Raw genomic sequence first — 25,504 nt, forward strand, 5'->3', positions numbered from 1 at the left:
TTTCTTAGTAAAGGAAAGAGGTTCACACAGACCAAAGGACTTGCTCAGCCACAGAACTGGCAATGGTGCAGCCAGGATGAAAAATCCATCCTTTGGAAAAACAGAAGCCATTTTGGCCGGCGAATTTAATCACAGATTAGACCATTGTGGCCAAAAGAGAAAGAATCTGCCTTTGCCAAATAATGCAAGGGCATCATAGGAATCATTAATTATAATTAAATTAGCATTTCAAATAAGTGTTTTCGATGGATATACAGAGTACCTATCACATAGTAGGTAGTAAAAAAATATTGAATAATTCCTGACTGGTAGAGAGGGAAACAGTAAGAGATACAGAAATAACGAATCTGGGCTTTTGCATGGTATTTTCCATACTTTCCAGTTTGTTTTGCTGCTTGGCAAAAAACAAATGTTCAAATTCTTTCTTGGCTGTTTCATAATTGATAGATGAACTCGGCCTAATTTTTGATCCATAGAGAATGGTTAGAAATACCAATACCCTCAAGGTTAAATTTCCCAACATTTGTTGTGGAAATATTTAGTCAACTAATGATCTCCTCCATCCCCTGCTGTTAGTCTTGGCAGGAGCTTCATTCCTTGTTTTTACAGAAACACCAAAGTAATCAGCAAGGGAATAAATACCTGTGTAAAGCTCCCAAAGAGCTGGAATGCAGAAGGAAAAACAAGGAGAAGGAAGCTGAAATTTCTTGCTAAACGAAAAATGGAAAAACAAATTGTAAACAAAAGAATGTATGACCCTGATTTGAATGAATTAAGAAGAAAGAAAAAAGTACATTTAGAGGCCCAAAGAACTGGCTGGAAATTTGAAAAATGTGGTCTTTGCTAAGTAAGGTCTAAGTAGCCTGAAGAAAATTTCATTTGAGGCCAGGATCATCCATCCATCCTTCAACCATCATCCATCCTTCATCCATCATCCAGCTGTCATGTATCCTCCCATCATCCATTCCTTCATCCTCTGTTAATTCTTCACCCATTCTATGTATGTTGACCTTTTATTGAGGAGAACACAAAGATGTAAAGACAAACTGTTACCTTCAAGGATCTTCATGCACGCAAAACAATCTGTTCTTTGTATGTTTGTTTTAGTGAATATTTATTTACTAGACTGTGCAACAGGCACTATGCTTAAAAAAGAGGACAAATATTCCATTTAATTTTAGCAACTATCATGTGAGAATATGGTTATCCTCAGTTTCCTGAACATTACACACACACACACACACACACACACACACACACACACACACACACACACACAGTGGGCTACTGGCAGATATAAGCCTCCAACTGAGTCCCTCTGATTCCAAAGTCAATGGCATGCTTTTAATTACTTTTTACAAATCAGTTTATATAAGACACAAAATCAGATTACAAATAAAATCATTGTCTAATGTTTGGAAAATAGTAATAGTTATATTTTTAGAATGTGAAAATCATAATTTTTACGAGGGGGGTATGTGTGTTTTCTGGAGGATTACTGTTAACTCTTGGATCGTGGATTAAGGAGGGAAAAATGGATCAAGAAAGGCTTTCTGAGTTCTTGGCAGTAAATTTGATCTTTGGAAAATAGATTGATGGAGAGTGTCCTGGTAAAGAGAAAAGGCATGGAAAGAGAAACGTGTCCTAAGAGTTCATGAAGGAGAAAGTCACATAGGCAGAACCGCTGAAGAATGCATATCTTGCACCCAAATAGCTCACTCTCAGTTGCCAAAAGCACACAAGCCCACCATTTGAGAGCTATTTCTTTTGGGTATCAAGGGTTCTCGGTCTTTACGCTATCAACAAGAGTGTCCCAGGAAGCATCAGAGCTCTTGGTGGGGTAACACACTAATGAGTTGGTTCTCGACTGTGAAATTAGTCAGGTCCTGGCAGAAAAGAGAGGGCACAGTGGCACATTCAATCATGAACTATTACAAAGGTGTGAGCAAAATTAAGAGGAATCAACAACGGTTCGTTAGGTACCCCTGGGTCAGTAACAGGGATATCTCCATCTCTCCTCCTCCCCCCTTGGGACAGGAGAGAACCATTTCTGGATTCCTGAAACAACCATAGCTGCAACTCAGGCTGCAGATATAGAAGGACTGGGAGGTCTTTGGAAGAGAAGCCCAGGACAGCAGAGAAAGAAAAGAGAACATATACACTAACAGCCCTTTCCTCCTGCCCTCCAGTATCCTGATGGCATCCCCACTAGCCAGAGGACAAAGCAACCCAAGTGACACAGATCAAACAGGTACCCTCCCAGAGCACAAAGCAGGTTGGGAAAAGATGGAGAAAGGATCTGAAAAGGCAAATGAAGAATGGCCAGCCCTAAGACTTATAATGGTAAGGTGGGCCAGAGGTAATTTGCCACTAATCACATTGAAAACAATGAAACTTGAAAATTATTTCATAAGTTTTAGCAGATTCAACATTCCCTGTAAAAGCTTTCTCTTACTGACCTGCATTTAGATTTTCTTTTATGTTTGTGAGAGAAAAGGGTGAAGTTACTGCTAGCTGGTGGGCTGAGAATTATCCATAACCCTTCACACTCTCAGAAGAGTGTGTCTAATACGTGAGTGGCATCCATAATTGTGTGGGGAAAAGTTAGAGTATTGTTGCTTTGAGTCAACTGGAGAATCCTAAGACAGGAATTGGTACTTGATCAGATCCCTGACCAGCCTCTCTAGTGATGAGGGAATGGAGGGAGGGTGATGATGCAGGAAAGAGCATGTGCCTAGAACACTGGGAAGGGGATAGGGCAAGACCGAAGGACAAGAATAAAAATGCAACAATGTTAATAGTTTGCCTAGAGTTGACCCTCTTATGGCTAAGAAGCCTCCTCCTTTCCTGGTCCAGGTACTTGGAGACAGTTGTCATGAGAGGAAGACCACACACACACACTCACACACACACACACACACACACACACACACACACAGCCCTCAGGGTAGATTTTTTAAGTAGTACACTCATGAGTCCAAGCTGCCACTACCATAAGTGGAAGGTAGGTAGAGGGCTGTTTGAGGAATGATTCTCTCCCTTCTCAGGCTCAAACTGTTATGTAGACAGCATACTGAGTCGGGGTGCCAAAATCTCTCCCCCCAGGCTTCGAGAATGTATGTTCTCCAGGGAATGTGGGAGAAGGAAGCCCAAGAATGCTATATTTATGCTAAAAATCCTCTATTTTGCTATTAAAAATGATCTGTCATAGATTATTACTAGCTGGATATTAAGCACCTTCTCAAGACAATTTTGCATCAATCTCTCCGTCTGTCTCTGTCTGCCCCCAGCCCCCCGAAGGGCACACGCAGGTACACAGAGCTGTACTCAGTACTCTGCCCGGCGAAGCTTCAACAGTGAACTGAAGTGCACTGTGGTGAGTTAAATAAAGCAAACATACCTTGGCAAGACTTGAAAAAAAAATGCTAGATTTTTCCCAGAAATAAAGTTTCATAAGAACAGAAGTAAAAAAGAAAAAATAATAAACAAAAACTTCTAAGTGCATCTCAGATTCATGGAAAGTTCACGCAAGTTTTGCTAAGAAGCTGTTACCGAAATCCTGAAAGTCCTCTCTGAATTCCAATGATCGACTTTCCGTTACAAGTTGTTCCTCCCTGGTGCAGCCTGTCCATTATCCATATTGAGCAATGGCTTATAGATGAATAAAGAATTTAGCATCCAGTATTTGAATTCAGCAGGCTGTTTCCAGTAAGTAATTTGAAACCCTGAAGAATGCCAAAAACATAATTACTAATCCAAATAGTCCTTTGTATCTGCATACATAAAAACGGAGATCAAACTCTGGTTAACAGAGATCATTTCCTATTAGGCTCACACTTTTCATGTTGTGACATGGACTGTAACGATTGCTTTTTACCGTTATATCAGCACTGTTGTTTGAAACACCCCGAGAGGAGAGAAGGTGATTGACCTGAAATGAATTAGCAAAGAAGGCACAGTCTTTCTCTGAAAATATGTGGCCTGAAACTTGGAGAACACACTGGGGATTTTGAAGACGTCTCTCTCTGCCTTTTCCTCATTTTTCATTCAAATGGCAGAGTTTCTCTCCGCTGATAAGAGGCTTTGAGTGCTTATTAGGACCCAAAGGGGCTGTGGAGGGACGTGGATTCTTGCCACAGCTCTTGCTTAAATTGACATTGTGATCACAACCAATTCTGGCCCACACATTCTCCTAAATGCCCCAGGGCAGGGGTAACTTTGTCCCCTGCAGACAGCTTGCCTAGTTCTTGAAAGACCCAGGATGGCTGAACTGTGCTTCAAAATCCCTGGAACCACCGGGAGGGTAGTGGGTCAAAGGAGTCCTGACTCCTGTCTGCAAACATGGTGCGAACCCAACCTGGCCTCGCCTCTTTCTCACCAGTGACACCTGTGTCTAACGCCCAAGGCTCAAAACTGGGATCCTGACGTTTCCTCATCCTCTTTTAAAGGAATTTAGTCCTCAAGTCCGTATCACTGCATGCGTCAGCTTGCAGTAGAACTAAACCAGCGAACCTTTGCACACCAGGGAAGCATTATCAGCAATACAATTAACATTCACTCCATCCCTCACCTTTTTTTTTTTTTTCTGGAGCAGCTTCTCCCACTGTGGAGGCTGAAAGTGCCAGGCCTTAATAAGGCCTAGGCATGAGACCCAGTCCTTGCAGCTGAGGCCTGGGCATGAGGCCCGCCATGGCCAGGGCGTGGCTTACAAGGAGTCACCTGGGAGAAGGCTTTGTCCTCCCAACACAGAGATACATACCACACACACACTTAAGGTGATTAAAAGGAGAAGGACTGACAATACTAAGTATTGGGGAGGATGAGTAGCAACTGGACCTCTTCCACATTGCTTTAGAAAAGAGTCTGCCAGTTTCATATGAAATACAAAGACAAGTTTGTCAGGGATATTGACCTGACATTTTCTTTTCTTGTATCCATGCCTGGGTAAGGCTGGCTTTGTAAAATGAGTTTAGGAGTATTCCTTTCTCTTAATTTTTTTTGAATCATTTAAAAAGGATTGGCATTAATTCTTTGTCAATGTTTGGTCAAATTCCTCAGTGAAACCATCTGGTTCTGGGCTTTTCTTTGCTCAGAGGTTTTGACTACTAATTCAGTCTCCTTACTCATTACTATTCTGTTCAGATTTTATATTTGTTCACAACTCAGTCTTGGTGGGTTATATGTTTTTAAGAATTTATCTTTTTCTTCTAGGTTATCCAGTTTGTTGGTGTGTAATTGTTCATAGCAATATAGTCTCTTATGATTCATTGTATTTCTGTGGTAACGTGTCCTCTTTAATTTTTGATTTTATCAGTTAGAGTCTTCTGTTTTTTCTTAGTCTATCTAAAGATTTCTTTTTTAAAAATTTTTAATTGTTGTTCAAGTACAATTTTCTGCCCTTTACACCCAGCCCAGCCCAACCCCCCAGTCCTCCTCACCTCCCTCCCATCTCCACCCCCGCTTGTTATTGTCCATGTGTCCTCTATACTAGTTCCTGCAAACCCTCCCCTGCTTTCCCTAAAATTCCCTCCCCTCTCCCCTCTGGTCACTGTCAGCCTGTTCTCAATTTCAATGTCTTTGGTTATATTTTGCTTGTTTGTTTTGTTGATTGGATTCCTGTTAAAGGTGAGATCATATGGTATTTGTCTTTCACTGCCTGGCTTATTTTGCTTAGCGTAATTTCTTAATTTTATCTTTTTAAAAACCAGGCTCTCAGTTTCATTGATTGTTTCTATTGTTTTTCTGGTCTCTGTTTCATTTATTTCTGCTCTGATCTTTCTTATATCCTTCTTCCTGCTAACTTTGAGTTAGTTTGTTCTTCTTTTTCTGGTTCCTTAAAGTATAAAGTTAGGTTGTTTGAGGTCTTTTTTTTCTTAGTTTGGTGTTTATTGCTATAAATTTCCCCTTTAGAACTGCTTTGTCAGTATCCCATTAGTTTTAGTATGTTGTGTTTCCATTTTCTTTTGTTTCAAGATATTCTTTTTGTTTTCCTTTTGTTTCTTCTTTGATGTATTGGCTGTTCATTGGTGTGCTATTTAATTTCCATGTATTCCTGAATTTTCTATCTTTCTTCCTATTGATTTCTAGTTTCATATATTATTGTGGTTAGCAAAGATACTTGGTATGATTTCAATTTTTTAAATTTGATAAGACTTGTCTTGTAACTTATATGATCTATTTTGGTGAATATTCCATGTGCATTTTGGGAAGAAAGTGTATTCTTCTGCTTTTAAGTGAAATGTTTTATATATATCTCTTAGGCCCTTTTAGCAAAAAGTATGGTTCAAGTTCAAAATTTTCCTGTTGATTTTCTGTCTGGATGATCTATTTATTGTTGAAAGTGAAGGTTTGACATCCCCTACTATTATTTTATTTTTGTGCATTTCCCCCTTCAGATCTGTTAGTATTTCCTTAATATATTTAGATGCTCCAATGTTGGATGCATATATACTTATGATTGTTATTCATTCTTGATGAATTGACTCCTTTACTATGATATGACTTTCTTTTCCTCTTGCTACAATTTTTATCTCACAGTCCCTTTTGCCTGCTACCACTGTTCTCTCTCGGTTTCCACTTGCAACAAATAGCTCTTTCTAACCCCTTCACTTTGACTCATCTGTGTTTTTAAAGTTTGAGTATCTTGAAAGCAGCATATTGTTATGTCATCTTTTAAATCCATCTATCTATTCTGTCTTTTGATAGGAGAATTTAATACATTTCTATTTAGAGTAATTATTAGGTAAGAACTTACTAATGCTATCTTATGAGTTGTGTTCTGGCTGTTTTGCAGTTCTCCTATTCCTTTCTTTCTCTCTTGCTGCCTTTCTTTATGAACAAATGATTTTCCATAGTTGTGTGTTTTGATTCTCTTTTCTTTATCTTTTGTGAATCTACTATTGGTTTTTGCTTTGTGGTTACCATGAGGATTACAGAAAACATCCTATAGATATATTTCAGTTTGAATAGAAATTGATATATCCAGTTTATTTTATGATACTATCAACTTAACTTTGATTGCATAGGACAACTCTACCCTTTCCCTCCCTCCTTTTATGTTTCTGATATGACAATTTATTTATTTTTATATTGTGTATGAAATGTTTTGTTGTATAAATCATTTTAATTGGATATTCTGGGGGTCATCAAATGTTAGCCTATAGGTCAAATCTGGCTTATGGTATATTTTTGTGTGGTCCACAAGCTAGAGTAATTTTTCTGGTTTTAAAGGGTTACCAGGAGGAGGAGGAGAAGAAGAAAAAGAATAAGAAGATGACAAAGAAGAAGAAGAAGATGACTATATATCAGGTTCCAACATGCAAAGCCTAAAATATTTACTATCTGGCCATTTACAGAAAAATATTTGCCAACTCTTGTGTTATGCTAATGATGCAGCCCAAAGCATCCTTACTCAAACACAGGTTGATCAGTGTGTAAAATTAATTTTTGGTACACCTCTATTTACACTTAATGGCAATATTGGTCAGACAGAGAGTTGAACTTAATAGGTCCTGTGACATGAAGTAGGATGCTTTCCAACATCTCTGGTAAGAGAAGGGAGTGGGGCATGAAGGCAAGTGGGCATCAGAGAAGATCATGCAGTTAAGAGACAGGTGAGAACATTGTTTCATGCATATCTAATCGCTATTGGCCAGAGAGGTAAATAGTCCAATGAATTCCAGCTTTAGAGGATGATGAAGAGACTTGTGAGATAACTGTGGGTACTGTTAGAAGCACTGTGAGGCATTGTGATCACTGCTAGATATTCCAATGTTTTAACTGTTTCACCCAGAAATGTTGAGAACAGTCACTCTGGTCTCTCGTCCTCCTATCTATGCTCTTCCATTCTATTCCTTTCTAGGTACGATCCCAAATCATCACCTTTGTCATAAAATCTTAACTCTTGAGTTATTTCTTTTTGTGTAAAATCTAAAACTTGCCAAGATCTCACAGTTCACCATCATCTGTACTAATATTACCAAAATACTGTACCATATGCCACAGCATACACTTGAGTTTATATCTGTCATGGCCACTGACCGGCAGTGACCACGGAATGCTGCAGATGGCAAATCAAAACACAAGAAAAACATACACAGAGACAGCCAAGTCCTGCAGAGAAATAGGGACAAAATGGCCACCCTCTCTAGTGGAGAGCACCCTGGCCACCCTCCCTAGGGGAGAGTGCCCTGTTCTCCCACCGGAGCAGGCTTTTTATTGGGTTCGTTTACATGGGAATTCAGGTAAAGCTCATTAATCATTGCCAGGAAGTAAGGATCAAACAATAGATAACAAGGAAGTCTGAGGGCCTATTTTGAGTCAGGGTCAGATAGCTAAAGAGCTGTAAAACTTTGAGGAATAATCTTACTTCTTGCTTGGACCCTTATCAGTTAATTGAGAGCATTCTAAACAAAGCAGGTTTCACAGGATTTTAAATATTCTTTATTAGACCTGATCACCCAGGGAACCCACCCTTTCCAGCACAAGGCTGCACTACCCTCTGTCATTGTTTCAGGCTTAGGTGGAGCAAGGGAACTAAGGCAACCAAGAGATTAGGAGATTTTCTCGAAGACAATGAGGACTCAGGCTATGTCAAAGCTGAGGGGCAGGGTCCATCACCCCCTTTTGCCATAGCCCCCAAAGTCCTTCCTTGGGGGTCCCCCATGTGATCATGCCTGTCTTAGGTCATTCCCCCCTTGGGGAATCTTACCCGTCATTGGCTAACCAACCAAGCATTGGGGGCCAGACAGGGTGAAGTGAAAGGAGCAGAAGTGGTGCTCCTGCCAGGGAGATAAGCTTTGTCTCCTTGCTGGTTTATGGTCCAAGGTCATTCCCTCAGCCTTAGCCTTGGCAGGGGTTACAGCTTCTGATACCAGGCAGAGTGGTTCCCAATATATATCTATGATCTTATTCAATCCTTATACTACATTAAAAGTAAGTATTACCATTAGACTGGTGTTTCTTAATGTCGGCACTATTGACATTTTTATGCTAGACCATTCTTGATTGTGAAGGATTATCTTGTGCATTATAGGATGGTTAGCAGCAACCCCAGCGTCTGTCCACAAATGAAAGTATCATTCCTCTGCTTCAGTTCTCACAATTTGAAATGACTTCAAACATTGCCATATGTCCCTGAGAGGGGACAGGTGGGCTTCATTATTGTATCCAATTAAGCAGCACTGCATTAGACACATTTTACTGACAAGGGAACTGAAGTTTAGAAAATTACTAGCCCAGAGTTCCTTTTTTGCTAAGGGACAGAGCCAAGATTTCAATTTAGGTTTGCCTGTCTTCAAAACTCTGGATTAGTATTCTCTATTGCTTATTCAAACCTAATGCCTGTTCTTTCCCACCTACATAACTTGGTCTAGCAGACTGAGCTCTCCCTAGAAATATAGTGAATAGTTCCATTTTTGAATAATACATTACAGATGAAATTCATTATTTTAAAAATTACTCTTCAAAATGACCAAGTTCATTAATGTCTCTGTTCATTAATTTCTTTGAGCATTTTCTATGTTTTGAGCACTTATGTGCTGAGCCCTTTCTCTCATTTAATTCCGACCATGTAAAATAGGTACAATGGTTATTGTATCATCAAGAAAACAGGAACCGCCTTTGGACTTTCAAGCCTAAGAAACTAGATTGGGGAAGATCAGTTAAACCAGAGTGCAAGAGCTGAGAAAAAAAGAGGGTCAGTGAGGTAACTCAGAGATTCATAGCAGAAGGCTGTTGCCACGTCTGGGGCTGGGGGCACAATAGGATGTGGTGTCAGCAAAGTAAGTGCAAAAGTGGAATGAGAAACACAATGGGAAGTGCAGAGGGAGAGGTGGGAAAAGTACTCCTTCAGCTCCCACCTCTAACCTCTGGCAGTGGGTCCCATTGATGGAACCTACTGAGGAACTAGAGAGCAAAGGAGCCTGGGAAATATGACTCCCTGAAATGTAGATTAGAGCAGAAGAAAGACAGAGGATACAGGGATGGACAAAAGTGGGTTTACAGTTGTTTGTAATAAATAATACAATAATTAATAAATAATAATACAAGAATAAATTGTTTTTTGCATACCCACAACTATAAACCTACTTTTACTCACCCCTGTATATTTGAGGGGTAACAGGCATTGACCTACACAATTATCTCTGTTTCACCAACTTCTTTGACTTTGTGGCAACCACTTTAACAAGTCCCTCCTAGACAGAGGCAACTGGAAGGCAGACTGTGTAAGGGAAGTGATAACCCAAGTTGCTGTTTTAGGTTCCCTTCTCTTTATCCAAAAGTGAAGACCCCGGCAATATAGCCCAGGCCTAGAAATAAGCCGACACTTATCATGTGATGCCTTCACTGGGGTGGAATCCACCAGCCAACAAGTTAAAAAGTATGGGACACGTTAGGTATAAGGCTCATGTATTTCCTGAAGGGAAAGGCTGTCAATCAGGTAAGCAATAAGGTCATAAGTAGAGGCATATAATAGACTGGTTGTATTCTCCAGAAATTCATACACTGAAGCCCTAACCTCAATGTGACAGTATTTGGAGATAGGGCCTTTAAGGAGACAATTAAGGTTAAAGAGGACCTAAGGGTGGAGCCCTAATGCAATATGTCTGGTGTCCTTAGAAGAAAATGAAGAGACGCCCGGGATGTGCACACAGGGGGAAAAGGCTATGTGAGGATACAAGGAGATGGTCATCATTAAGCCAAGGATGGGAGCTCCAGGATCAACAAACCTGCCAAAGCCTTGATCTTGGACTTGCAGTCTCTAGAACTGTGCAAAAACAAAATTTTGTACTTTAAGCCACCTGGTCTGTGGTGTTTTGCTATGGCAGCCCTAGAGTTCTAATGCAAGGTGCCAGCACAATATGTCCAGGAAGAGTGAATGCTTATTGTCACTTTCAAAGACAGTAGCAGAAGATCACTTCTGTGAGCCACCCAGGCTCTGAAATTATTTCCCAGACAACCAGATCCTTTCCAGAGTCAGAGATGAGGCTTACATACATAACCTCATTGAGAGAGAAAAAAGCAATGACTCAAATCCATATGAATAAATCTGTTGAGAGAAGGGGGGATAATGGCAAGGAGGTGACTAGGCATGAGTCAAAGAAGGAATGCTATATATGGTTGGTGGAGGGGATTGATGGCACTAAAGATAAAACTTTTCCAAGTTTTCAAATTTACTGTTTGCTGGCTGAAGTCATAGTTGAGAATTATTTTTTCTCTTTATAGCTGTGATTTTCAGAAAAGTTTCAATACCATATATGGAAGCAGGTCAGCAGGCTATTTTTTGGATGCATGTCTTTCTCCAGACTATGTTGCATAGAAAATTATTTAAAAGAGTCAAATTTGGAAGCATTTCCTTCATCTTAAAATCTTTGACCTACCAGGAAACAAGAATCCTATGTCAGTATAATTTTGAGCACATTGTTTTATTGGAGAAACTAAGAATGTGGTCTAAATAAGCCAAAAGTGCTCTAGTCGGCCATTGCAGTGTGGGCATCTGGAGAACCGCTGTGTGATTGCTTTTAGGCAAAACAATTTTAAGAAGTAAATTGACATTCTGCTATTGGCATTGCCCTCAGGAGCTCCCGGGGTCTGAGCAGCAATTGGAGATCTGCTTAGGATTAACTGTTTCATATTTCCCTTTGGAGACCTGTCCGAGTCCTGTAAATCATGAGTGAACTCCAGACACATGCTCTTCCCTGGAGAACTGGGGGAGGGAAGAGGTGGGGAAGGACTGGGATCAGGGGGCTATCCCCGGAGGCCTTCCATGTCTGTGAAATTGTGAGGTGCACTTCTGTAAAGCACTGTTCATCCAGATGGGTGTAATGGGGTGCAAACATTCTGCCGTGGCTGGGGCGCACATCAAGGCCCTTGCCTCTCTCATGGTATGTGATGTGAATACCACTTAAAAAGTACAGTAGCCCTTTGCTAGGGACTGAATGTGTCTCCTTGACTCATTCCAAATTCTTATGTTGAAGCCATAACCCACCATGCGACTATATTTGGAGATACAATCTTCAAAAACGTAACGCAGGTTAAATGAGGTCAAAAGGATAGGGTCCTAATTTGATAGGATCGGTGGCCTTTTCAGAACAGGAAGAGAGAGATCTCCCTCTCTCTACACACACATGCATTAAGGAAAGGCCAAGTGAATACACAATAAAAAGGCATCTGTCTTCAAGCCAGGAACAGAGTCCTCACCAGAGCCCAGTCATGCTGCTGCCCTGATCATGGACTTCCAGCCTCTGATACTGTAAGAAAATAAATTTCTGTTGTTAAGCCTTCACAGCCTGAGGTGTTTTGTTATGGCAGCCTGAGCAAATTAAGACACATTCGTCCCAAGAGAATGGACCATTCGACCCTAGATTCCTGATGAGAAAGAAAATGTTGAATTTAAATTTTGTCTGCAAACATTGGATTTGTTGGTTTTCTGTCTATCATCCGTTACATTAGCTATAGCTTTTGAGAAAATATCCATCTCAGTCAATCTGGACAAGTACTCTCCATGCCCTTTATTAACTGTAGTCACACACGGGAGGAGGGGGGGTGTATTCACGCACACAGCCTGGGGATAAAGTCACAACATAAACTGGGGCCCATTTAGGGTGACAAACCATCCAATTTGCCCAGGACTGAGGGGTTTCATGGGGCTTGGCACTTTCAGTGCTAAGCCCAGAAAATTTCAGTGGCAAACCAGGACAAGTTGATCACTCTAAATGGGCCAAGTTTCACCTATTGGAAAACCAGTGGTGACACACAGCGAGAAAATAGGTCATTTATGGAAAGGTAATTACAGCCCTGGATTGGAGGCCTGGTCTAGTCTTAGCATTGTGTACCTTGGGTGAGTTACTTCATGTCTTTATGCCTAAATTCTGCTTTCCATGAAATGAGGGGACTAGGCTACTTCTAAAAGGTGTTCCCGTTCTAATATGTCATCTTTTTTATTTGTGGATGGTTTCGTCATTTGAGAATGGGGAAGGTCCAATTGTACCAATACGCAAAGTAATCTAAGAAGAGGAACAAGGCTGTTAGCTAGATGTGAAGATGTAACTATGTGGCAGGTACCATGCTCATGAAGCGGGTAAGAGACGATAAACAAGAGCCAATGTGATGAGTGCTGGGAAGGAAATAAGCAAGTGTTGTAATAAACAATGATTGGTCACTTTCCTAGAAAAAGGCACATTGTTTTAATTGAGATTGGAAGAGGCAGATATGAGAAGGACGGAAGGCACAGGGAATAGTAAGCATGTGAAAGATTATAAAGCCAAAAGAACAAAAAGGACCGCAGTAGGATGGAGCACAGTGAGTCAGAAGACAGCGAAAAGAAATGAGGCTGGATGACAAGGCAGGGGCTCCATTAGGCCAGGCTGACAGGCCATGGAGGGAGTTTATGTTTTATTTTAAGTGCTGAGAGAGGCTAGCAAAGGGTTTGAAAGCATACCAGAGTTACCAGAGCAGATTAGCCTTATTGACTAAATTATTATCTGTATAATTATGGCTACACAAATAGTTAACATGCAATAACAATATAACAGCAAGCACATAATGTTCCCATTCCATAGGTTTGGTGTTAATTAACCGAGAAGAGCCTCCAAAGGTTTTGATGAAAGTTCAGGATCTATACCTCCATCTCATCATTTTGAACTTTAATATCTACTTCAGCATGACTTTAATGGCAAATGACAAGAGTAATCTAAGGCTCAAATGATCCAAAGCCGCTCCTTGGGGAGCGAAATGTTACTTGGAACATATTCTTACAATTAAGATCTAATTATTATCGATGCTTAGACAAATGTTCTTACTGGCTGCATCTCCAGGAAAGTAACACACAGATTACTTTTTTTCCCACACCCCAGTGCTGAATAGCATTTGAGTAAGCGCTCAAGGAGATATTCTCCCTGGTGTTGGACCTTGACGGGAGTTTGAATTAATGTAGAAAGGGTCACAAATTAGATCTGCATTGGTTTAGGTGTGTCCTCCACATATTATAAAAGCATTTGAGACAGCTTCAAAAATTAAACAGTGTACAAACTAGAGCAAGAAAGAGAGGGGAAAGAGGGTGCAAATCTCTTTATTCCTAAAGAGGGAATAACTTTCCAGCTGATGAGTTCAATGACTGAATTCTGTCCTTGAATTTTATGGAAACTGAGACAAGAAGGGAAATGGTGGTTTGCAATGATGTTTATTATCTGATAATAAGAAAATATCAGGTTCACTTTACAGAGACAAACTTTATCTTTGAACTCCACTGAAAGGAACTTGTCCTGGAGATGTGACATTGGGGGTCTAGTGGACAATACATCTGAGAGAATTTTTTGGAGGAAAGAATACAGTAATGCAGTTCAAAATAAATGTTTCACAGGCCAGCTGTCTGTAAAAGTTAAAAGTGGTATACATTCACAAAGGCATTTCAGTAAGAAGCAGAGGTATCGCATTCTAGGAACTTTGCTTTATGACAGGGACTTTACTTAGAGAACCTAGAAGAAAGAAGACATTTCTAAAATACCCATTTAGACCCTTTCTTGCAAATTACAGCTGCTTTAAGCAAGCCTTCGGTAGGTATTGAGTTGTAGTTATTTTGGAAAAGTGCAAACCTCAGAAAATGCAGATAGTCAAGACTATCAGCCAAAATATACCTTCCAAATGGGCAGTCGTGAGAGAGGCTGAGTTACCTTGCTGAGGTCAGGTGCGGGTGGTAAGATGTGGACTTTTTGTCTAGGCCAGAACATACTGCACTTCATCACAGCCTCCTGGACAGAGATTGTACCTTTTCCTTGGGAAAGAGCATGGAATAGTCTCAAGAACTTGTGTAAGTTCTTTGTGGTGAGTCCCGACTTCGATGCTGGGGCCCTGGAGGAAATGCAGCGCGGGAAGACCTGGAGAGGAGCAGGGCACCCGACGCGGGATACCGCTTCCCGGGGAGGTCTGCCTGAGTTCACAGTTCCCATCACGGTTACTTAAGTAAAATCCATACAGCACGTCTATGGTTTTGCACTTTTATACCTTCTCATTCATTATGTTCTAATTGTTTTTACGGCTTGGCTAAACTCAAGGGCAATGTAACATCCATTTCTTCTTTTCATTAGCTCTACTTACTATTGAAAATTAAGATTCATTAAATATTAACTTAGTCTTCGGATTACAACCTGATGTGTGTATGTATAACCATTTTCTATGTTTACTCTATTACTACTGTACTAATTTCTGGCAACTAGATTAGCTATTTGGTGAATTAATGAATGGATTTTAATACAGTTGGAGATGGGTATTCTAACAATCTCTTTTGGTGCTATGTTTTATAAAGGTCTGTGAGGATTTTTTCCTTGGGGCCACTAAAAATAATGTATATGTATAATTTTATTCTGCTATGTGATGTGTGGTTTCTAATCCTTCTAGCTGGCTCATTCTGAGATAAATTAATGTAACATTCAATAAATTTATACAGAGCACTGGTTCTAATATCAACCACAAAGTCAACTATGCCAAACTACACAACCCTCACTAGAGGACTCATTCCTGGACCAACTCAGTCTGCTTGGGTTTGGGTGGTTTCCGTGTGGAATTCACTGGGCCCATTATTTAGTCTCCACCAGTACTTCACAGATGAGCAGGCCAGAGTCCCTGCTCTCTAAGAGTCCAGAGTAGGGGAGGCTTAGCACAAACTCTGTATTTAGTAGGCACTTAATGCTTATTTGCTGAATAAATAAGTGACTGAATGATGAGAAGTGTTTACATACAGCTATAAATAGGGCTGGATATAAATATGACTGCCTATAAAAGACATTTTAGTCTATGAGACTTCAAGAATGAGTAGAATTGTAGATTACAGAGACAGGGGAAGTAAACAACTGTAGTGATTATTTTCTCTATCTGGGTAGCACAAATCTCAGTCTTACATCGGTACCAGACTCTGCCACACTGGCCAAAGTGGTGGGCAAATGAGCCAGGCTAGGCTACCTTACTTTAGCCACTGGGGTTGAGGTCCCTGGAGGAAAAAGGACACCTTGTTCAACGTGGGCCAATTAGGTTGTCTCTGTTAAGAATTAGAGACTTGCAGACAAGATGCAGAAGATCATAGGAAGTTAGTCGGGGTGGAGTCATCTAGAAGGCAGCCTCTCAGAAGACCCATGGCTCCTTTGGCTTGGATCTCCGGGCTGACTGGATATATAGCCTTCCCAACTCCTATTGGTTCAGTTCTTCCTTTGAGTTTGTGAGCCATTCTTCCAGTTCACAACTTCTATTTCCTTCCTTTTTCATTTTTCTGAGGTTAGTCCAAGTTAATTTCTGTTGCACCAAAAAAATTTTAATTGATTTACCTAACAGGGATAGGAAGGAAGAAAGAAAAAGCAAGAAAATAGGAAGTAAATTCAGAAAGATTACCTTAGCAGGCATGCGGTATAGGGAAATAATGAAATAGAATTCTACAGAAAGTAACCTTGTTATCAGAGGCTTTCAAATCCAGGATTAGTTTCAGGCAATCCTTATTATTCACAGATTCCATATTTGGAAGTTCGTCTACTCACTAAAATTTATTTGTAACCCCCAAGTTAATACTCATGGCACTTGCAAAGTCACTGATGGATGTGTGTAGAATGACAATAATTTGAATCACCTGACACACCCATTCCCAGCTGAACAAGGTCTTTGTATTTTCACTCTCATACCGTAAACAGGTTTCCCTTTTGCAATCTCTTTAGTGTAAGATAATTTGCATTTTGGTGCTTTTTGTTGATGATTTCGCTGTTTAAAATGGCCCCCAAACTTAGTGCTGAAGTTCTGTCTAGTTTTCCAAAGTGCAAGAAGACTACGCTATGTTTTACAGAGAAAATGCATGTCTTAGATAAGCTTTACTCAGATATGAAATATTGTGGTATTGGGTATGAGTTCAATGTTTATGAATCAACAATATATATATATTAAATAAGGAGTCTTTAAACAGAAACACAGTAAAAAAAACCCTACTTCATCCAGAGGCTCAGACTGTGCTTCTGGCAGCTGGAACTCAGATGCAAAACTGAGCCTCGAGACCAGAAGTCCTGCTGCTGTGGCTCTTCCTTCCTCAGAAGGGAGGCTGGCTGGGCCTCCTGTGCTCAGCCTGTGTCTATGGGGCCCAGCTTTCTCCTGCCAGAAGGGAGGAAGCGTTCTTCCTCTCTCCTTGGAAGCTTGGCCAATAGAAACAAGAAAGCCCCCGCTTCCTACAGTCCCATGGACCGCCTGATTCCCTGGCCCAAAGTGACCATCTTTTTATCACAATTGATCTTTCTTTCCTGTAGGGAAGAAAGTCCATTCCCATTTATTTGCATAGTATTATCCCCATTGGAAAATCATGGACCAGTCTAGGATTGCTTGATTTTTGAACATCTAGATAATTTGATGTAACCCAGTCATCTGGTTGAAGTTCTATGGATCTCTATTGTACATCCATGATTTGTAGGTTGCTCTGGGTGATCTGGTGCCCTGAGAACCATGGGGAATGAGAAAATGCCTCTCACTCTTTCCAACCTTGCCAGTGGCCATCCGTTCTCCAGCTCTGTCCGGTGGTCGTCGACGTGAGCTCGCAGAAAGAGAAATCGGTCCCTGCAGCACCGCTTCACCCAGCAGGCTAAGGTGAAGAGGGGAGCCGTGTTGGCAGGGGTAAATGACTGGTGAAGAATGTCAGGCTCGGTCCCCAGCTCACGTTTAAACTTCTCAGTCTCACAGTATCAGAAAGGGGGAAAAAAAGGCAGGTGCAGGAGAGTCTCTCAGAATGATTATTTTTCTTTCATTACTTGCTTTGCTTCCCCTGAAATGCCTTCAGTGTCTTCCCAAAGTAAAGATAGAAAAGAAAAATAATTCCGTTTCTCTTTCTGATATATTATAGCCAGTTTTAGGATTCTCCTAAGACTCACTGGGGTGAATTTCTCTAGGTAGCATACAAAGAGCTTTTCAGAAAAGGCAATTACAGATATTACAATGAAATCAGACACCTTTATAACTGACTTATCAAAACCCTTGAAGGACCATTTCAAGGCAGGTGGCAATGGCAAAAAATTTGAACAAAGGGTGTACATGTATATCCAGAGGCACAACTCTACTGCATTTTCTTAAAAAAAAAATAAGAGAGAGAGAGAAGAAGCCCACAAGGAACCATTTTGTTCCTTTTCAAAATGTCTCTTTACTGGTTCTGAACATAAACCAATACCATTTCTAAAGAGCCCATTCAAAGCCCAGTGGAGATAAATAAAGACATAAAGGCACTCATTGCTTTCAGCCTCTCATGAGGGTGCAGGTAGAATTCTCTTCTGAATTTGAAGGTAATTATAGAGAGTAGCTCTCCTGTTCCTTTAAGTAGGCACAGTCGAAAATAACCTCCTGTGAAATCATGGGTTTTGACAGTTAACCAAAGGGAGTGTCATCTTGGAATAAGTGCATGCATCAAAGAAAGTACAAACCACACACATTATACTTTATATTAAAATCTTCCCTGGTAAATAGCGAGAAAGGGGGCTTGTAGCCCAAGAGAACAAAGTACCTGGATGCCTTCCACCAGCACATCCAGTTCTAGAGAAGGACTGAGCTGCGGCGGCCAGGTCAATCAATGCGGTGAGTCAGCGCCTGGGAAAGTGAATCAAATGAGAGCACAGGGCTCGGAGAGGTAGAGATAGCTTTCTGGGGACATGGAGCCTCATAACCATGGAAGTCATGTGCTCTACCTACCACCCCATTCCATGGGAGATATCTCAAGGGAAACATGGAGGTGGAAGCCTAGGGTGTTCTAGAAAAGGACACCCTGAGCTCATCTAGTTCAACCGCCCAGTTATATGGTCTAGGAAACTGAGGATCTAAGATGGGAAGTAGTAAAAGCTAAAACAAGGGCCTCATGATGTTCCAGGGACTGTTTCCACTATTTTATATACTACAGTATGTCTTTTGTTGATACCATAACATCTCATCTTCACAATGTCATAAAAGTGCTGTACTGTCATTGTCCCCATTTTACAGATGAGGGACTTGAAACAAAAGGACAGTTAGTAACATCTTCATTTGTTTGGGCTGCTGTAACAAAATGCCATCGGTCAGATGGCTTAAAAACAACAGAAATGGATTTCTCACAGTTCGGAAGCCTGGGACACCCGAGATCAAAGCGCCTGCAGATTTGGTGTGTGGTGAGAACCCGCCTCCTGGTTCACAGAAGGCCGTCTCCTTGCTTTGTCCTCACAGGGAGGAAGCATGGGGGAGCACACTGGGGTCTCCCTTGTGAGGGTTCTAATTCCATTCATGAGTTTTTTGTCTTAATAACATGATCACCCCAAAGGTACCCCTCCGAATACCGTCACACTTCGGGTTAGGGTTCCAGCGAGTGAATTGTGGAGGATACACTCAGTTCTTAATAGGGCCCCATAAGGAGTAAGTGGCAGAGCTCCTTGGTGATGACGTTGAACTCGTCACCTAAATTTTTCTGAGCTTTGCCTCTTTATTTGCCCTTCGGAGATAACAATGCCTTCCTTACCAGGTTGTGGTGAACTTTGAAAATCACTTCTAAGCCCTGGCTGGCGTAGCTCAGTGGATTGAGCGCGAGCTGCAAACCAAAGTGTGGCAGGTTTGATTCCCAGTCAGGGTACATGCCTGGGTTGCAGGCCATGACCCCCAGCAACCGCACATTGATGTTTCTCTCTCTCTCTTTCTCCCTCCCTTCCCTCTCTAAAAATGAATAAATAAAATCTTAAAAAAAAGAAAAGAAAATCACCTCTAATAGTTCTTTATATATATTAGATATTTTATATTAAGTGGGGTTGGAGTTGCTTATAGAAGGAGGGAAGGGAAGGAGGCCTGTGCTCTAGGTAGTCAGGGTTTTGTTTTTGTTTTTGTTTTTTGATTGATCTGGAATAAAAATTGACATAGCAGAGTGAGAGAAAGGCAGGGAAGTTGAGGAAGGTCAAATATACAGAGAAATGAATGAGAACCTATATTAGCATTCTCCACAGAAAGAGAATATATATATGGCAGAGGGGAGAGAGAGAGAGAGATTGAGATTTAACGAGACATTGACTCATATGATTATGGAGGCTGACAAGTCCTAAGATCTGCAGTTGGCAAGCTGGAGACCCAGATGAGCAGTGGTGTAGGTTCAGTGCAAGGTCAGTAGGCTTGATACTCGGGAAGAGCTGATGTTTCAGTTTGAGTGTAAAGGCAGGAAAGAAACAGATGTCCCAGCCTGAAGGAAGTCAGGCAGAAAGAACACGGGAGGATTGGCCCTTTTGTTCTATCTAGGCCTTTAACTGATTGATAGGGCTTGCCGCATTAGGGAGGGCAGTCTACCTTCCAGTGTTAATGTCCTCCAGAAACACCCTCACAGGCACAGCCAAAATAATATTTCTCCAAATGGCTGGGTACCTTATGGCCAAGTCAAGTTGACATGGAGCCATCATTCAAATATTTCTTCATTCGACAACAGTTTACTGAGCACCTACTATGTGCCAGACACTGTTTTAATAATGGAGGATATGTAAGTAAACAACACCGTTAAAAATGTTTGTGCTGCTGGTGTTTATATTCTAATGGGGAAAAAGACAGGTTGGATATGTAAAATATATATGTTAGAAGGCAATAAGAGCAGTAGAAAAAATAGAGCAAGGTAAGAGAACTGGAAATACTGAGGAGAGGAGGACAAAGTTATATCATTTTTAAATGGGGTAGTCAGGGAAGTTTCCATGGAGAAGGTGATATTTGATCAAACACTTGAGAAAAGTTAGGGGGTGATTCATATGGGTATCTGGGGAACAGTATTCCAGGTAGAAGGAATAGCAACATCCCAGAAGAGCTATCTATGAATGAGTATGTGTTTGAAGATGAGTTAAGGAGGCAAGCATGTCTGAAACAGAGGGAGTGAGGGGGAAAAGAACAGGAGAGAGATGGGAGTCCATCATGGCTGTTTGGTCCAAAGAACCAAGATATCCATTCATAAGGAAGCGGTGACTTAGTCTGGTGGACTTGGCCTACACCTGGAGTTTATGGTGTACCAACGGCAGTTTTCACAAGGGAGTTCCCACTGTTGATGAGTTATGGCCAAGTAGCCAAAATATTATTTTATCTGTGAGTTTGCCAAACACTTATTAAGCTTCATCCATGTACCTATTTCAGTGATAAAGGTGTTTAGGTATAAGACAATGTTGCAGACTTAATTCACTTGGGCAATAAAACATGGAAATGTTTTATTAGTTAAAAACCATTCAAATCAACACCTGAATTAATAGCCAATTATAACATACATATCATTGCAAAGAAAAAAATATTGCTAACAAACACAAGGCATTTCGAAGGCAATTGCGGTCCTTTTGGGTGCTGGTGATAAACAAGAGGAGAACTTTGAAGGATATGTAGTAACAAGAGAGACAGAAAGGAAGGAGAATGACATTCTGGAAGTAGACTGGTATGAATGGAATTGTGTTTGTAAGATAATACTAAAAAGGTGAAGTTAAATCATTAAAGGTAGGAGTTCATACCCAGTATGTAAGAAATAGAGTCACTGAATGTCTTGGAGCAGGAGACTACGAAACTGCCACTGCTCTTTGTGCGACTAGCATGGTCACAGCGGACTGGCTAAGGGCCAGGGAGGGGAGTGGGTGAGGGGTTAAGAGTGCAAAGAATGGGAGATGATAGGAAACTCTATACCAGCCTAGGGTTTCACCCGCAGTGAGAGGCTCTCCAGTACCTGGTGTTACCATAATTGTTCTCGCTGGATTTCTGGGAGAAGGCAGGTTTCTGTGGGCAAAAAAGTAAATGGTAAACTCTCAATGTCTTCTTGGATCTTGAGTTTTCGAAAAGGAGTGCCGCAGACCATTTTCAAACTAAAATTCCGGTTTAGTGTCCTAAAACAGGGATAATAAGGCCTTGAACTGAAATGAGAATGAAGGAAAAAACAGGGGGATCTAAAAACCATATTTTCTAGCAGGCCCATACTCTCACATAAAATTGCAAGGGGGTACCCAAGCCAGTCTGTGAAGTCAGCAAACTGAACCCTGTTCCTTTTGGCCCTCTTAAGTCCCTCCAGCCAGTTTGTTCACCCAGAGGCCTGATTTGGATCTTCTCACAGCTCAGGGATCATTCCCATTCATCTACTAGATTTTAAGTGTGGTCTCTCTTTCAGGGAGATTTTAAATTTTTATATGATATTGAGGGGAAAATGCAAAGTTTAACCAAAATAAATTAAGTGGGAACAAAATTTCAGGTCCTAGTGATGCACTGCTTTTTTCTCTTCTTTTTTTCCTTCAAATTATTTCACTTTGGTAATCAAATACATATAACATTGATTATGGAAAATAAAAAATTTGGCTGGATTGGGACTGTATTATCCCTAAACACATGCAGTTTTCTATACCTAATGTAGCATTTTTCCCAATGAAATCCAAAGGCCCAGAGTCAACTCTACCAGGAGTGAGGAGGGAAGAAGCTGTTACAAAACACAGCTGTGAGAAATACTTTTGGAATGGCAGAGTAAGGAACTCCAAAAATTTGCTCCCCCATAAAGCAATAAGAACATTGGCAATGATGGTCAACGTCATATTTTTTTTCTGGAAATTAATAAAGGCCTTGTAAGAATACAAGGAATGTTTATTCAAGAGAAAGAACTGGATCCTATTAAGAACAGTGAGCTCTATGACATTCTAACTTACCCCATTCCCATCCTTCTCTTTTCATGTCTATGTTAGTCTTGAAGACCAACAGAAAAGGGCAGCTCAACTTTGGGGTCCCTCACAACGTTCCATCCTCATGGCATTCTCATTATTTAACCCGTCTGGTAGATCCTTGGAATAATTCCAGTCTCTGGTGAACCTGTATTTGGACTTGACTCAGATGTCACTCAGGGAGGAAAGCCTTATCCTGAGGGGTTTTGTCAAAACAGTGGTAACAGTTTAACACTGCAACTACCTAAGACACCAGTATCAGCTGGGGGAGAATAAGAGGTGGGCCAAAAACTTAAAAGGAAAAATCTGGGGTGTGAGATAGGCCTAGGGTGGATTAGAAAAATTTTGACATATTCCTGGGCATCTTAAAGTTCATGTACATATACCCAGGAAAATCTGAGAACATCCTAATCTCTCACTTTTGCCTGGTTTTAAGTGTCTGTGAAAGTCAAGAAGTGAAGGAGTGAAGGCTAGAGTAGAGTTATAAACTGTCAAAGTAGTGAAGACATATCTCAACACACACACACACACACACACACACACACACTCACACACTCAACACAGCTTCTCAAAAAAGAATGGGAGACTTATTCGTTAAATGTGCTTAAGGAAGTCTCTGTCCAATCCTTATCTGGCCACTAAGCTAACCAAGCAGAGACTTTAGTGACTGTGCATGACAAAGAAAATAGACTTTACAGAATTAGTTCAAGGATCTCACTAAACAAACAAACAAACAAACATTAGCAAGAACAACAATGGGAAAGGAGGAAATACAATTTTTAGGGTTGGCACATTATATTATTTAAAATATCCAATTTTCAATAAAAAATTGAGATGTGCAAAGAAACACAAAAGTATCACCCAACATAGAAACAAAAGTAGTTAATATTGGGTTGGGTTGACCAAAAGTTTGTTTGTTTTTTTTCTGTGCAATGGCTGTAATGGCTCTTAGTTGTCTTTAACTTCATGTGAAACAATTTTGTTACATCATATTGCAACAGCTGTCACATTAGCATGCATTTAAAAACATTTATCAAAACTGTTGAATTTTTATGTGGCTATTTTAATATTAAAGATGGAAGAAAATAAGCAACATTTTGGCACATTATGCTTTATTATTTCAAGAAAGGTAAAAATGCAATGGAAACACAAAAAAAGATTTGTGAAGTGTATGAAGAAGGTGCTGTGACTGATCAAATGTGTCAAAAGTGATTTGTGAGATTTCATGCTAGAGATTTCTCGCTGGGTGATGCTCCGTAGTTGGTCAGGTAGACAAGCTGAAGTTGATAGCAATTGAGTGGAGACGTTAATTGAGAACAATCAATGTTCTAGCACACAAGAGAGGGCTGACATACTCAAACTACCCAAATTAAGAGTTGAAAATTATTTGCCCCAGCTTGGTTGATATTTGGGTTCCACATACATTAAGCAGAAAAACCCTTCATGGCCATATTTCTCCATGCAATTCTCTACTTAAATGTGAAGAAAACATTCCATTTACAAAACAAATTGTGACAGGTGATGAAAAGTGATACTTTAGGATAATGTGGAATGGCAGAGATCGTGAGGCAAGCAAAATGAACTACTACCAACCACATCAAGGCTGGCCTTCATCCAAAGAAGGTGATGTTGTATAGATGGTGGGATTGGAAGGAAGTCCTCTACTATGAACCCCTCCTGGAAAACCAAATGGTTTATTCTACCACATACTGCTCCCAATTAGACCAAGTGAAAGCAGCACTCAATGAAAAATGTCTGGAATTTGTCAGCAGAAAATGCATAATCTTCCATCAGGATAATGCAGGACTGCTTGTCTTTGATGACCAGGCAAAAACTGTTAGGTCTTGGCTGGGAAGTTCCAATTCATCTGTTGTATTTACCAGACATTGTGCCTTTGTATTTTTATTTATTTTGGTCTTTACAAAATTCTCTTAATGGAAAAAATGTCAAATCCCTGGAAGACTGCAAAAGGCACCTAGAACAGTTCTCCTCTCAAAAAGATAAAAAGTTTTAGGAAGATGGAATTATGAAGTTGCCTGAAAGATGGCAGAAGGTAGTAGAACAAAATGGTAAATATGTTGTTCAATAAAGTTATTGGTGAAAATGAAAAAATGTTTCTTTAGTTTTACTTAAAAACCAAATGAATGAATTTTATGGCCAATACAAGAGACACTATCCTTGAGAAAGACCAGATGTTGCATTTAATTGACAAAGACTTTAAATCATGTATTATAAATATGTTCATAAAACTAAAGAAAAGTATATCTAAAGAATCAAAGGAAAGTATAAGAATGATGTTTAATCAAATAGAGAATATCAATAATGCATTTGTTTCTTACTGATTCTGTAACAACTTGCCACATACGTTAGTGGCTTAAAACAAGACAAACATATTATCTCATAGTTGTGGAAGTCAGAAGTCTAAAATTCGCAAAAAAACCTTTGTTTGTTGAGGTTATTATGGAGACTCTGTTTCCTTGGCTTTTCCAACTTCTAAGGGCTGCCGAGCTTCTTTGGCTCAAGGTCTTATACTATTTGACTTTTCTTTCCACTGCCACATCTCCATTCCTGACCTTGATCCTCTTGACTCCTCCTTATGAGGACTTTTGTCACTATATTGGGCCACTTGGATAATCCATAATATTCTTCCTATCTTAAGATCATTAACTTAACCACACCTGCAAAGTCTTTGCTACATAAGGTAACATTCACAGGTTTTGTGGATTAGGACAAGAACATCTTTGAGGGGGAGGGGCATTATTCTGCCTATCACTAGTAAAGAGATAGAAATTATAAGAAAAAAATCAAATTGAAATTCCAGAGTTGAAAAGTATAACAAC

Source organism: Phyllostomus hastatus, unplaced genomic scaffold, assembly GCF_019186645.2.
Source record: "Phyllostomus hastatus isolate PE091 unplaced genomic scaffold, TTU_PhHast_1.1 phas_scaffold_1066, whole genome shotgun sequence".
Classification (NCBI taxonomy): Eukaryota; Metazoa; Chordata; class Mammalia; order Chiroptera; family Phyllostomidae; genus Phyllostomus; species Phyllostomus hastatus.